We start from the raw sequence: 15,381 nt of genomic DNA on the forward strand, positions 1-15,381 counted from the left end.
TTCGCTACGGTCCAGGTCTTGAGAGCAGCTGCTCAAAGAACGGATGCATCCTTAGGCCATGAGTGGGACTTCCAATTCCTCTAGAGACCTCTTAATGTTTCCTCTCGTCCACAAGACAATACCGCGCTTCCCATAAACCTGTCTATCTCATGAGGTCATTCCTGGAAATTGGTCCTCTAGCCGACATCAGGCACGGTCACTCTTGGGGCAGGAGGATAAAAACAAAATTCTTGCCGGCTTCAAGAGCAATTCCTCCTCCCACACTTCTTTCTCAGACTGGAGGCGGCACCTGGTTTAATTCTAGTTGGGCGTAAAGCCAGTTTCAGCACATAATTAATGGGCTGAAGGCCACTTAGCTGACTGAATTAATTTCTTCTCTGTTGTTCTGAAGGATAGTTTTGTTGTTATTGTTCAACTGCTGAGTTGTGTCGGACTCTTTGCAGCCCCCATGGACCACAGCACCGCCAGCCCCCCTCATCCTCTAATGCAGGGGTCTCCAACCTTGGCAACTTTAAGACCTGTGGACTTCAACTCTGGGAGTTGAAGTCCACAAGTCTTAAAGTTGCCAAAGTTGGAGACCCCTGCTCTAATGTCTCTCTGAGTCTGGCCAAATCCGTGCCAACTGCCTGCACGACACTATCTAATCATCTCATCCTCTGCCCTTCCCCTTCTCCACAGTAATAACTGCAAGAGGGATCTTGGAGTCCTAGTGGACAACCATTTAAATATCAGCCAGCTGTGTGCAGCAGCTGCCAAAAAAGCCAACACAGTTCACATCAACAGAGGGGATAGAATCAAGATCATGTGAAGTCTTAATACCACTTTATAAGGCCTGGGTAAGACCACACTTGGAATACTGCATTCAGTTTTGGTCGCCACGATGTAAAAAGATGTTGAGACTCTAGAAAGAGTGCAGAGTGCAGAGAAGAGCAACCAAGAGGCTAAAACATATGAAGAACAGTTGGAACTGGGTATGTCTAGTTTGATGAAAAGAAGGACCAGGGGAGACATGATAGCAGTCTTCCAATATCTCAGGGGCTGCCCCAAAGAAGAGGGAGTCAAGCTATTTTCCAAAGCACCTGAGGGCAGGAGAAGAAGCAACGGGTGGAAACTAATCAAGGAGAGAAGCAACTTAGAACTAAGGAGAAATTTCCTGACAGTGAGAACAATTAATCCATGGAACAACTTGCCTCCAGAAATTGTGAATGCTCCAGCACTGGAAGTTTTTAAGAAGATGTTGTTTAACCCTTTTTCTGAAGAGGTGTAGGGTTTCCTGCCTAAGCAGGGGGTTGGACTAGAAGACCTCCAAGGTCCCTTCTGACCTGTTATTCTATTCTATTCTATTCTATTCCTTTCTCCTTCACCTGAAGGCAGGAGAAGAAGCAACGGGTGGAAACTAATCAAGGAGAGAAGCAACTTAGAACTAAGGAGAAATTTCCTGACAGTGAGAACAATTAATCCGTGGAACAACTTGCCTCGGGAAGTTGTGAATTGCTCCAACACTGGAAGTTTATAAGAAACTGGGCAGCCACTTGGAATGGTATAGGTTAGGTTAGGGTTTTCCTGCTTAAGCAGGAGGTTGGACTAGAAGATCTCCAAGGTCCCTTCCATCTCTTGTTATTCAGACCAGATGACCTTAGAGCAATGTTTGTCGACCTCTGCAATTTGAAAACCGTGTGGGTATCAGCTTTCAGGATTTCCCTAGCCAGCATCGCTGACTGGGGAATTCTGGGAGTTGGAGTCCACACATCTTCAAGCTGCCAAGGTCGAGACACACTGGTTGAAAAGCTTGAAAAAAAATTTGCTCGGCAAGAGGGAAGACCCGGTTCGAGGAACAGTCCCATATTGCCATCTGGAGGCAGGTGCGGAATGAACATGGAATGACGGGGTGAGCCCAGAAAAAGAGAATAACGATAAAGCCTTACAGCATAGCTCAGGGGTCTGCAAACTTGGCTCTTTTAACTTCGCAAGCTTCGCAAGGTTATGTTAACAACTCTTAATGCCATTTTTGGGGGGATAAAATTGGGATATAATTCTGTCTCAATTGTCCCCACTCTTAAAGAGATGCGATCTGCTTCTGTTTCAAATCGCAGACCTAATTTCCAACAACTTTCCCAAGGCCTCTTCCTTGCCAGATGCAAACTTTGATATTCTTTTATGCACTTTCTTCTCTCTCTTTTTTTTTTTTAGAGCAAGGAGGAGTTTGATGCTCCCCAGGGGTTTCAAGTTGGAGTCTTCCCAGCCTCGCCTGGAGGTGCCAAGGAATGAAGCGGGCACTTTTTTTTTCCACGCGAAACATGTTTTGCTTCTTGCTGTAATATAATTTTTACCCCTCTAGGCTCGTCTCTTTCTTTTCCATCTGCAAGAAATTAATTTTGTTCTCGTTCTCTAATTCCCCGCTGCTTCTGTGGCCTGGAGCAAAATAAGAGAGAAGATGGATTTTGAAGAAGAAGGAGAAGAAAGAAGAAATACATGCAGTAAAGTTCCTGGAAGTTGATTAATTCATATAGGAGCAAGGGTGAAAAGCTACCTGTTGGGACTGGATCGGGAGAACTGGTAGCAGAGATTGGGGATGGTACGCTGTACTGGTAACTTAACTGTGACTACCTTAACAGCTGCCGAGATTCACTTAACAACCATGACAAGGAAGATTGTAACATTGGGAAAAGCTCACGGAACAGCTGTCTCACTTAGCAACTGAAACGTTGGGCTCCGTTGTGGTCATAAATCGAGGATTATCTGTAGGGTGAAACCTTGTAATATGCCTTCCCTACTGTAGATTCTAGCGATGCATCCGTTTTGGGCTGTGGCCCACCCACCGCCAATTTGCAAAATCCACTTCAGCCAAAATACTCCCACTGAAGTGTTCAATGCTTTGTGTTTTGTTTTTTCCCCCTATTTATCGTTTTTCTAATCTGCCATCGGCTGGCGTTAATTAATCCATATTTCAAGTCAGACGCACAGATCCCATCCACCCGAAATGGCAGCCTTAAAAGATGATTGATAAGTGAAGAAATATGCAGGTGCTTGAATAAAAGCACTGGCAAAATAGCATTTCAGGCTCCTCTCGTAAACAATGCAGAAATAATCATTTGGCCATTAACCTGTCACACATTCTCCGGCTTTCTAATGAGGGTCGCTATTTCCCTGACAACAAATGGAAGAGTGTGGGATGCATTTTGTGTGTGTGTGTGTCAGCCAGCAACATCAGAAGGGTTTTAATCTGTTTGCCCTTGGAGGCAACCGGGTTCGAATAAATACAAGTGCTCAGGACTCTCGATTCTTTTTCTCCTTTCTCTCCACTGTGCCTTCCCACTTTCAAATATATTGCTAAAAAAAACCGCTGCGGTATCACATCTCGTTAACCGCTACACAGATGGACGGCTCTAAAACGGGCAGCAAATGTGGTCTCAGGTTAACGTTTTTACCGCTGCAGCAGAGTGGTATCTGCATCAATAGTCAATGTGAAAAGTACCGTGTTTCCCCGAAAATAAAACATCCCCTGATAATAAGCCCAATTGGGCTGTCAGTTTTGGAAGACAATTTTCTTTTTTGCTTCTTAACTGCCACATATTTTAGCTGGGGCATTTGGGAGGGGGTTGTTGTTGGAGCGGTAGAAAGTTAGTCATAACATTCCGTATTCAAGGACTTTTGCCTGCGTCTGATGGAGACTGCCTTGATATTGTATCCAGTTGAGTGTGAAGAGTTGATTGGACAATGTGATGAACTTATGGGTGTGCGGCAGGGCTGTGAACTGTCAACTGGGTGTGGAAAACCTGGAAGCTTTTAGATTCGGGTTTTCCCAGATGTGCCAACATGACGTCTCTAATAAATTGGAACTTTGAGGAACCTCAAGCCTCTCACCTCCCCAAAAATATTTAAACGCATGCACAGCCGGTCCCCGCTGTTTCCTCTAGTTAGGGTTAGGGAGACAGAGCTGGAAATCAGGTAAGACGGCAAGAGAAGCCCCATCTTGCTCCACACATCCCAAAATAATACGGCCAAATGCTTATCTCTGTAAGCGGTATACAATGTCAGCCTATTGCCCCCAACAATCTAGGTCCTCATTTTACTGACCTCGAAAGGATGGAAGGCTGAATCAACCTTGAGCCGGTCAACAGAGATGGGTTTCAACAGGTTCTGACCAGTTCTGGAGAACCGGTAATGGACATTTTGAGTAGTTCAGAGAACCGGTAGTAAAAATTCAGACTGGCCCCTCCCCCATCTATTCTCTGCCTCCCGAGTCCCAGTTGATCGGGAGGAAATTGGGATTTTGCAGTAACCTTCCCCTGGAGTAGGATGGGAATGGAGATTTTTCAGTTTCCTTCCCCTGCCACGCCCACCAAGCCATGCCACGCCCATCAAGTCACGCCCACATAACCGGTAGTAAAAAAATTTTGAAACCCACCACTGGCCGGTCAGGATTGAATTGCTGGCAGTGGGCAGAGTTACCCTGCAATCTCGCATTCTAACCACTGTGCCACCCCAGATTCCCCACAACACCCCAATTCTGAACCTGGCTAGCAAATAGGCTGTCTAACATAGGAGACCCCCCCCCATGTTTCTGCTAAGGAAATATCCATGAAAAATCCAAGGACCTGCAGCAAAATTAATGCCTGTCAATGCACCCTCCCCACCCCAACCTCATTTTTCAGTGTAATAACTGCTGGGGAACAGCATGGAAATGTGATGTGTTCCTTGTAACACAGTCAGAAAAACAGATTGTCTGCGAGGTTCATTCTTTGCGGTGTTCGTTTTCCGTTTGCTGGCCGATTTTTCTTGTTTGCAAACAGCCTGCTGTTTTGCAGCAATCGAAAACTCCCTCGGTCTCAAGGCCGTCTGTTTTGTAAACCGATTATCCATGTCAACGAGGCATCCACACCGGCTTGCCAGTGTCTGACCGCAAAATAACTTCATTGAACCTTGTATTTTTGGGAGGGTGGGTGGGTGGGTGAGGAGAGACGGGTGCAGGTTGAAACGCCTCCGTCTCTAAGAATGAAAAAGAAATCGGGTTAATTTGTAAAACCACTAGAGATTTTTAAAACGTAACAACACAAAGGATAAATCACGCCTAACTTTTTGGTGGTCCACAGGAAAATTATTTGCATTTTTTTATATTGCACTAAATCAGGGGTCCTCAAAGTACAGACCATGGGCCGGATGCATGCAATGAATGGTTGTGTTGCTTCAGAGAGTCTCCCCCTTTGGGGTCTTTTTGGGCGGGTCGGAGGGTGCAGAAATTCCGACTTGGGGTCTGCTTCGGTCTCCTGGTGTGGGGCTTTGGGTAAAGGCTGGAGGGAAGTGCCGCTGGTGGCGAAGAGCTGGAGAGCCTCGTTCCAGTGGGGCTGCATCATGGCCTGGAACCGGCTGACCATCTCAGCCCGCTGAGCCTCCAAGCGCCAGTCCCTGGCCTTGCACTCCCGCAGGTCTTCCCTCTGCTTGGAAAGCCTATGCTCCTAGTCCTCAGTGAGGTGCTTCTGCTGAGCCTCCTTCTCGGCCAGGTCCAATTTGAACTGAGCTGTTTTGCCAACTCTTCCTCCTGGTGGCTGCTTAGCTCCAACAACTGCTTCCTGTTGGGGCTCTAAGGAGCCGGGGTGGGCAGGCGAGGAGTGGCTGGGAGGGGAGGGGTGAGTAGAGGCCAGCGAGGCACCCCTCCACATGAGTGACATTGAGTTGGCCACGCCCACCCAGTCACATGATCACCTAGCCACGCCCACCCAGCCAGTCATTAGGCAGATCATATTAGCGGTCCACGGGATTTAAAATTATGAATTTAGCGGTCCCTGAGGTCCGAAAGGTTGGGGACCCGTGTTCTAATCTAACCCTCTAGTCAAGCAGGAAGACGACACCTTTCTGGATAAGTGGCTGTCCAGTCTCTTCCTTAAAAACCTCTGACGATGGAGCCCCGCACAATCTCTGCTTTCTATAAAGCAGGCATACACATTTAATCATTTTTTTTTAATGTTCTTTGCCTCTTCCGCTGCAAATCTGTCGAGCCAAGGAATGACGCTGGCAGCCTCCCTCCTTCTTAAAACCATCTTTCCTTCTTTCTCTCTCTCTCTTTTTTTTTTTTGAGGGGGGGGGAAACTGGGGTTGCAACTTGCCTGCAAACCCATTTTGACCTTGTGCTAAACGGAGCCGCCCTTTGCGTTTCCAGAGGCAAGTTTCCAGACACCTTTTTGAGGTTTTTTCTTTTCTTCCCCCAACTTGATGTAAATCAGCAAGGCTCCACGGGGTGCCCGCTATTTTTCACTTGCTCTGTCTCGGGCATAAATAATTTCCCAGCCTATCGTCCATGGCAGGGTCAGCTTCCCGAGTTATCTCTGATAAATGTTTCATAGCACAGGCAGCAGGCAACCCGAGGCCATCGTGAAATATTTCATAAGAATGGCGGTTTTATAAGCCAACCTTTAGAAGCCTAGATTCCCACTTCTTCTTGTCTTGTCTTTTCTTTAATAAAAAAATAATAATCTAGACCTAATTTTGAAGCTAAGGAACTTCCGAGGGCGACATCAGGAGTACAAGGAGGTTTTGGTACAGCTCTCCACATTTTTTCCCCAGAGGGGATCCCAACTGAGTTGTTAGAACACCAGCCAGATTCGGTTATTTTCATTGATCGGTTAGATTAAATCTATTTGACTCAGGTTATTCTCCTGATAAATATGCCTCTCCCCCTCCCCCCGGTGAATATTTGGGGGGACATTTGGGAGGGAAAAAAGAAAAGGAAGGCTAATGTGCCTTACAGCAAAACAGCTCTACTGCTTTTAAGCTTCCTTATCTGCTGTGTTTCTAACACGGGAGTGAATAATCTGTGGGTAATTTGTTCTCTGGGACATCTTTCGAAGTACATTGGTGGCATCATGAAGTTTAGTGAGAAAAGGGATACCTAAATAAACTGGAGAGAGAGAGAGGGAGGGAGAGAGGGAGGAAGGGAGAGGAGAGGGAGGGAGGGAGAGAGGGAGGAAGGGAGAGGAGAGGGAGGAAGAGAGAGGAAAGGGAGGGTGGGAGTGGAGAGGGAGGGAGGAGAGACGGAGGGAGAGGAGAGAGGGAGGGAGAGGGAGGGAGAGAGGAAAGGAAGGGAGGGATAGGAGAGAGGGAGGGAGGAGAGGAGAGAGGAGGGAGGAGGAGGAGAGAGGAGAGAGAGGGAGGGAGGGAGGGAGGGAGGGAGGAGGAGGGAGAGAGGAAAGGAAGGGAGGGAGGAGAGAGAGAGGAGGGAGAGGAGGAGGAGGGAGAGGAGAGGAGGAGAGAGGGAGGAAGGGAGGGAGAGAGGAGAGGAAGGAGGAGAGGGAGGGAGGAGAGACGGAGAGGAGAGAGGGACGAAGGAAGAGGAGAGAGAGGGAGGAAGGGAGGGAGGGAGGGAGGAAGAGAGGAGAGGGAGGGAGAAGAGAGGGAGGGAGAGGAGAGAGGGAGGGAGAGAGGAAAGGAAGATAGGGATAGGAGAGAGGGAGGAGGGAGGGAAATAGGAAGGAGAGAAAGGGAGGGAGAGGAGAGGGAAGGGCGGGAGAGAGAGAATTGGAGACTCTTTCTTCTGTGTATTTAGACTCCCAATTGAAAACGAAATGCCAAAAAGAGAATATTTGTGCTCTCTGAGCTTGGTGGTTTCCTTGCAGACGTTTCATGACCAAACTAGGTAATGTCATCAGAAGATAATGAGATATGCGGAGTGGAGGAGAAAGAGAAGGAGACGGGAAGGAGGAGGAAAAGTAGGGGAGGAGGAGAAGGGGAGGAGGACAAGAGGATTGCGGGGTCCTTGGTGATTTTCTTGCAGATGTTTAGAAAGAATAGAATAGAATAGAATTTTTTATTGGCCAAGTGTGATTGGACACACAAGGAATTGGTCTTGGTGCATACGCTCTCAGTGTACATAAAAGAAAAGATACCTTCATCAAGGTACAACATTTACAACACAATTGATGATCAATATATCAATATAAATCATAAGGATTGCCAGCAACAAGTTATAGTCATAACCAAACTAGGTAACATCATCATTTCTATCAAGCTCTGCTCCAGAGACCAATCAGAGACAGGTCTATGTGAATGCATCGTAGTTTATTGCTTCTCACGAAAGCAGATATCCAGGTTGCTACTGGTTTATTTTTTTTCATTCCAAAGAAATTGTAACCAAAAAAAACCAAACCCTTTTCATTTTCCTTGCCTTGTTGATTTCAACATTGTTGTGGTTAAACAAGTTTCTGGGAAACTTTTTTTTAAAAAAAATCTGCCTCTCAATTGATCAGATGTATTTTCTTTGCCCCCCCCCCCAGTTTGCAGGCATTTCGGCTTATCCGGAACAAATGCATTTTTTGGCTTCAGCTGCCGATTGCATCAGAAAAACCTCCCCAATTACGGTTTTGGGTGGATAGCTGCATTCTGGTTCCCAAAGTGTCAGGCGGGTAAGTCTGCATTAAAAATAATAATAAAAAAATACAAATTCAATTAAGTTCTGCAGTGCGTGTCAGAGGCTTGGTTTAAGATGAAATGACTTCAGATCAGCTCTTTTTTTTTTTTTTTTTCACCTGAAACTTATTTTTTTCTACGGCTCTTTGATTTCGCATGGGATAATCTCCGCCGAATAGGAATCATGAGTCATAATGCCACCCGAATGTAGTTTGGGAAAGTATCTCTTGAGTTGAGATTTCTTCTGTTTTAGGTAGCGCTCTCTAAAACCAGCAATTCTCAAGCTCCGGGAACTTTAAGACGTGGGAACTTCAACTCCTAGGATTCCCCAGCCAGCCTGCTGTCTGTGGAATTCTGGGAGTTGAAGTCCACACGTCTTAAAAGTTCCCAAGGTTGAAAAGCATGTAAACTGTCATACGATGTTATGATGACCCTGAGCATGGCACAGAGGTAACACAGGCAGCTGGCAGTTCAAACCGCCCCTTTCTTGCTCCAAATTTTTGGCACGTCCCAGAGCAAAGTGATGAAACGCAAACGCACGTACCTCAAGCAGCCTCTGGAAAGTTCAAACGTCAAGACTCCATGAATTCAGTGTTTGTTCCCGACAAACTGCCCCTCCCCACAGCGTCTCCTTAAGTTTCAGTCCCCAGGTATGCCTTGTGAAGAGTGGCAGGGCGCTGTCCTCCTGAATAGTCGGGTCAGTCTGCACTGTTCTCATCTTCTCTCTACTCTCCATGTTCGAGGATCAGGAGGAGGCGGTCCCTGCTCATTGCCTGAGTTCTGTCTCTCATGTTCACTGCTTAGCCTCTCTTGGTCATCCTGCCCTCCCCCCCGTCCTCCCTGCCTACAAGCTGCCCCTATCCTGAAAGGCCCTGACCTGACTCCCCTTTTTCCTCCCAAGCCAGCAAAGCCGCCCTCTCGATCTCTGTCAAACAGCAGCAGTGCAGCTCACCAGCTCAAATCCCCCTGCAACTCAGACTAATCTGAGCACAACCAAGCTCCCACCCAAACAGGACACACCCCCATCCAATCAGAGCACAAAAAAAAACCCCATCCAATCAGAGCACAGCCAAGCTCCCATCCAATCAGTTCAAACCCCCACTAGCAGTTAAAAAGGAAGAAACAGCTGCAATCACACATTGCTCCCAGAAGCACGAAGCTGAAGCCTGAAGATGACGCATGAGACTTCGTCGAAACGTCGCCAAGACACTTCCAATTTTACGCAGGAGAAAACCCGAATAACCAAAGACCTACATACAAACACCCGCGAAAACCTCAGAAAACAAATATGAAATGAAATGAACCCTATTATATTTATATATATACATAAAACAGGGATTTTAGTAGAGAACTGATGCAGAGGCCGTTTAGAGAAAGGGAAGAGATTCTGCATTAGAATGTTTTTCCGTGCCAGAATAAGTGCCTTGCATAAGTGTGTGTGTGTGTGTGTGCGAGCACGCACTGGGGAGAACAGAACAAGTGTTTTTCTTGCGTTGAATTAGATCAGGTTCTTCAATTGAGGTAGGTCAGCAAAGCAAAGTTTCTTTTAATCTTGTTTGCGACCATCAAGGGAATCCACAAACACAACCGCATATACACACACACACACACAAAAACAACAACGCTTAGAAGCTTTCAACTTTTTGGCTTTTCTCTTGGGGAGGGGGGAGAAGAAACAAATCTATTTAAATTAAATTAAGCCCCCCTCCCTCCCTCCCTCCCTCCTCCTTGCTTGCTAAACTTGTGTATTTTTCCTCCTTTTTTCCTTCCTCCTTGTTCTTCTCCGGCGCCAACATAAACACCAGCCTCATTCTGTCATAAAATCCATCCAGGTTTTTTTTTTTTCCTGGGTCGCGTGGAGCATCTGTTTGCGCCATTCCATAAAACGCTGGTTAGGAAAAAATATATATAGGCAGCGGGTGGGGAGGGGGGGCGGGAGACAAAAAGCTGCCCATTTCTTTGAAGGACACTGGACAGCTACGTGGCAGGCAGGCAGACGCTCTCAGAATATTGATTAAAGCTGCACCACTATGAAAGAGAACGCCTTGGCCTTTCCACCCGCTCTGCCAGCATGTGGTGCTGATCTTAGAATCTTTGAACGGGAAGGCTCCTCGGAGGACATCCATCCCAACTCCCGGCTTAGTGAACATAATTAATATAAACTAGAAACAGACCTTTGTTGGGCCCAGCTGGGAGAATAGAACGGGTGCCTCTTCCAATGGGAACGGGAAGTACCGGACTTTACAGATTAACAAGAGTTGGAAGAGACCTTGTAGGTCATCTAGTCCACCCCCCCTCCTACTCAAGCAGGAGACCTGCCTACACTATTTCTGACAGATGGAAGTCCGGTCTCTTCTTAAAAGCCTCCAGGGATGAAGCTCCCACAACTTCCAGAGGCAACCTCTGTTCCGTGGGTTGACGGTTCTCGCTGTCGGAAAATTTATCCTCATTTCTAGATTGAATCTCACTCCTTGATCAGTTTCCATCCATTATGCCTTGTCTGGCCTTCAGGTGACTTGGAAAATAGCTTGATCTTCCAGTTCTCTGTGGCAGCCCCTCAAATATTGGAACGCTGCTATCATCATTTTGCTATCAAAAAAGCGCAAGAAAGAATGTTTTTTCTGCGCCAACTCAGGAAGCTCAAACTGCCCAAGGAGCTGCTGATTCAGTTTCTACAGAGGAATGATTGAGTCTGTCATCTGCACCTCCATAATTGTCTGGTTTGGTTCTGCAACCCAACAAGAAAAACACAGACTTCAGAGGATCATTAGAACTGCAGAAAAAAACAATTACTACCAACCTTCCTTCCTTCCATTGAGGACCTGTATACTGCACGAGTCAAAAAGAGGGCTGTGAAACTATTTACAGACCCCTCTTGTCCTGGACATAAACTGTTTCAACTCCTACCCTCAAAATGATGCTATAGAGCACTGCACACCAGAACAACTAGACGCCATCACTCTGCTAAACAAATAATTCCCTCAACACTGTCAAACTATTTACTAAATCTGCACTACTATTAATCTTCTCATCGTTCCCATCACCCATCTCCTGTCGTGTCCCACTCCTCCGCTGACGGCCGGGTCAGGGAAATCCGAATCAGGCTTGCCTCTGCAGCTCTGCCCCAAAGTCCTAGCAAAGTCCTCAGAGCAGGCAGGAGACCAGAAAGTGACTTCAGCAAGATAAGTTTGACTTTGCCTGACTCAGAGACTGCCAGAAAGCAGATCCTTTATATAGGCCATGGGGTGTGGCTCCATGACTCAGCACTCATTAAGGCCTGCCCCTCCCTTCCTTCTGTTGCCTCCGCCTATCCAGTCTTCTGATGCGAGGGTCACTCCAATCAGCAGCTGTTGGAAATAAACTTTCCTCAGGCTCACATGCTGTGGAGGAGGGGGAGGGGTCTAGCTGCTCCGTTTGCCTGGGCATGGAGCCAGGGCTGGGGCCGGGGGGTGCTCCCTCCTCTGCAGCCTGCTTGGGCATGGAGCCAGGGCTGGGGCCGGGAGGTGCCCCCTCCGCTGCAGCTTGTCTGGGCATGGAGCCAGGACTGGGGCCGGGAGGCATACATTCCTCCGTGTTCGGGAGCAGATAAGAAGGCCCCGGCTGCTGTGAGAGCGGGCAAGACACAACATCTCCTCCCACTTATGACTGCATGACTGTAACTTTGTTGCTTGTATCCTTACGATTTATATTGATATTATTTCCTGATTGCTTATTTTTACCCTGTGACTATCATTAAGTGTTGTACCTTATGATTCTTGATGAAGGTATCTTTTCTTTTATTACACTGAGAACATATGCACCAAAGACAAATTCCTTGTGTGTCCAATCACACTTGGCCAATAAAAAATTCTATTCTATTCAATTCTATTCATGTCTCCCCTGATAGACTTTAATGTCACGCTCTTCGGTTCACCCAGGCTAGGCTTGACTGCCTGAATCCATTAACACCTTCCAGGTCTCTCCACAACGTATTAACTTCCCTGTTAAGCAATAGTGGCCTTGAGAGCTTGCGTTGGATTCATAAAAATGGACCGGAAATTGCAGCTGCATAAACACCACCCGATCCAACACCACCCTGTCGCAAACCTTATTTTGTCCAGTTGTGCTTGCTATTCGGAGGGCCTTGCTACTTTCATGGCACATAGTGGTACCGAGAGGATACTGTTACCATGGAAATATAATTTCCCCCATTAACCCAAATTAAGAGGAGAAAGTCGATTTGCATTCCCTATTGTTCGCTTGGACACTCGTCCTCACGAAGCAGAATTCTGCCCAGGTACTTCCATTTATTTTATTTTATTTTTCCCTTAGATCTGGAGAAGCAAACATTCCCTTATTCTCAAGTCATACCGTCATTCCCTCTAATTTTAGAGCCTTTATAGTGAATACATGTAGTTCTCAACCAGAGCTGGGCTGCTGCGGGTTCGCAGGGGTTCGGGAGAACCTCTAGCTAAGATTCTGTGCAGTTCAGAGACACCCCCCCCCCAAATCCCACTCCTGGCTGGCCCTGCCCACCCAACCGTGCCCCTCCCAGGAGTCCTCACGTGGCCCGTTTTGGATGCAGGGCGCACACAGAGGCTCAGGGAGGGCGAAAAATGGAAGTTCAGGAAGTTCAGGCCCATTTCCAGCCTCCAGAGGGCCTCCAGAGCCTGGGGAGGTCGTTTTCGCCGTCCCAGAGGCTGGAGGAAAGCCTCCAGAGCCCAGGGAGGGCAAAAACTCCCCCCCGCCCGTCATGGTGCAGGAGGCCAACTAGGCCACACCCACCATAGCCACTCATCATCCAATCCCCTTTTGCGACCCTGTAACAAGCAAACTCAATGGGGAAGGCAGATTCTCGTAACAGCCGGTGTTACTAACTTAATAACTGCAACGAATCACTTAAGAACCTTGGCAAGAAAAGTCATAAAACGGGACACTATTTTATAGCTGAATAACTGTCTTGCTTAGCGGAGGAAGTGTTGGGCTTAATTGGTGTCGTAAATCGAGGATTGCCTGTAATTACACAGATCCTGCTAAACTACCATGAATCTTCTTTTTGGCTTAACTAAGTTTCCCATGGTGCCCTCCTCCTGCTGTAGCATTAAAACCCGAGGCCTGGCATTGAAAAAGTGAATTTTGCTGCTGTGGTTTTGTTTAACAAGCTGTGTTTCAGCTTCGCCGCCCAAGTTTTCACCTTGGCATCTTTCCCAGCCCTAATAAAAATAAAAAATAAAGAGATCTTTGGTAGGGAAAGTAAGGATGCAGAATTCAGCCCTATTAATATTTGATATAACCTGCATCAGATTCCGTGGGTCTGATTTTCCGAAGAGGAATTCGCTTGCTGTTAACTTATTGTGGTATTATATTTTTTTATTGCGATACTGTAAAGTAAAGGTAAAGGTTCCCCTCGCATATATGTGCTAGTCGTTCCCGATTCTAGGGGGCAATGCTCATCTCCGTTTCAAAGCCGAAGAACCAGCGCTGTCTGAAGACGTCTCCGTGGTCATGTGGCCGGCATGACTCAATGCCAAAGGCGCACGGAACGCTGTTCCCTTCCCACCAAAGGTGGCTCCTATTTTTCTACTTGCATTTTTTTACCTGCTTTCGAACTGCTAGGTTGGCAGAAGCTGGGACAAGTCACGGGAGCTCACCCCGTTACGCGGCGCTAGGGATTTGAACCGCTGAACTGCCAACCTTTCGATCGACAGGCTCAGCGTCTTACCCACTAAGCCACCGCATCCCCTGCGATACTGTGAGGCCTTTCGAAACACCGCCAAGAAGTTAATTAAGGAATTGATTCTCCTGGGCTGTTAAGGAACAGAAAGTCTGGAAATTTAGGATTTTGAGAAAGGTTTCTTAATGCATGGCTGATATCAGAAAGATACGAAAGACAGGTCAAAGAAGCCAGCTAGGTCAAAACTGAACCATTCTCTCTCGACAGAAGGGGAGGGATATGACATCATCACCTATCTCCTGTCTACAACACGGTCCTTTCAGCAGTTCCAGGAAGGCTCCACATTCATTCGCACCTCTCAGGTGATTCTGAGGACCCCAATATACTATACCCCCAAGTGACCTCAAGGACTCTAAAAAGAATGTAAATGACCAGCTGTCTGCAAAGACGATAAATCCAGCAAAGAATAGAGTTGGAAGGGACCTTGGAGATCTTCTAGTCCAACCCCCAGCTTAGGCAGGAAACCCTTCACCACTTCAGACAAATCGTTATCCAACCTCTTCTTATAAAAACTTCCAGTGTTGGAGCATTCATAACTTCTGGAGGCAAGTTGTTCCACGGGTTCATTGGTCTCACTTTCAGGAAATTTCTCCCTAGTTCTAAGTTGCTTCTCTCCTTGATTAGTTTCCATCCGTTGCTTCTTGTCCTACCTTCAGGTGCTTCGGAGAATAGCTTGACTCCCTCTTCTTTGGGGCAGCCCCTGAGATATTGGAAGACTGCTATCATGTCTCCCCTGGTCCTTCTTTTCATCAAATTAAATCGCTCTTCATATATTTTAGCCTTCAGTCCCCTAATCATCTTTGCTGCTAATCCTTCCATTCTACTTTCCATTCCCCGCTACCCAGTTGGAGCTGAAGTTGCTTGTCAGACCCCCCCAGACGTCTTCAAAGAAAAACCAGAAAATCCAGTTGTCTCTTGAAAAAAAAAACACCTTTGGGAGAACCGTGACCTGGATCAGGCATCACCAACCTTTCGGACCTCAGGGACCACTAAATACATAATTTTAAATCCCCCGGGACCACTAATATGATCTGCCTAATGACCCGCTGGGTAAGGATGGCTAGATGGTCATGTAACTGGTTGGGCGTGGCCAACTCAATGGCATTCACATCGAGGGGCACCTTGCCAACGTCTCCTCACAAGCCCCCCTTGGAAGCCACTCCTCGCCTCCACCCGGGCTCCTTAGGGCCCCAACAGGAAGCAGTTGTTGGAGCTAAGCAGCCACCAGGAGAAAGAGTTGGCAAAACAAGTCAGTTCAAATTGGATCT

General features: G+C 47.1%; 1 protein-coding gene across 1 annotated transcript in view; it reads left to right on the plus strand.

Moving 5' to 3' along the window:
- The window catches only part of LOC131186979 (uncharacterized), a 78,291-nt gene extending 70,005 nt beyond the window's left edge, over window positions 1-8,286 (plus strand). The window contains exon 6 of the mRNA XM_058161009.1: window positions 8,268-8,286. The gene's annotated coding sequence lies outside the window, so the exon portion shown is untranslated. The remainder of the gene's footprint in view (window positions 1-8,267) is intronic.
- The last annotated feature ends 7,095 nt before the right edge of the window (window positions 8,287-15,381 follow it).

The sequence above is a fragment of the Ahaetulla prasina genome, chromosome 18 (genome assembly GCF_028640845.1).
Source record: "Ahaetulla prasina isolate Xishuangbanna chromosome 18, ASM2864084v1, whole genome shotgun sequence".
Lineage (NCBI taxonomy): Eukaryota > Metazoa > Chordata > Lepidosauria > Squamata > Colubridae > Ahaetulla > Ahaetulla prasina.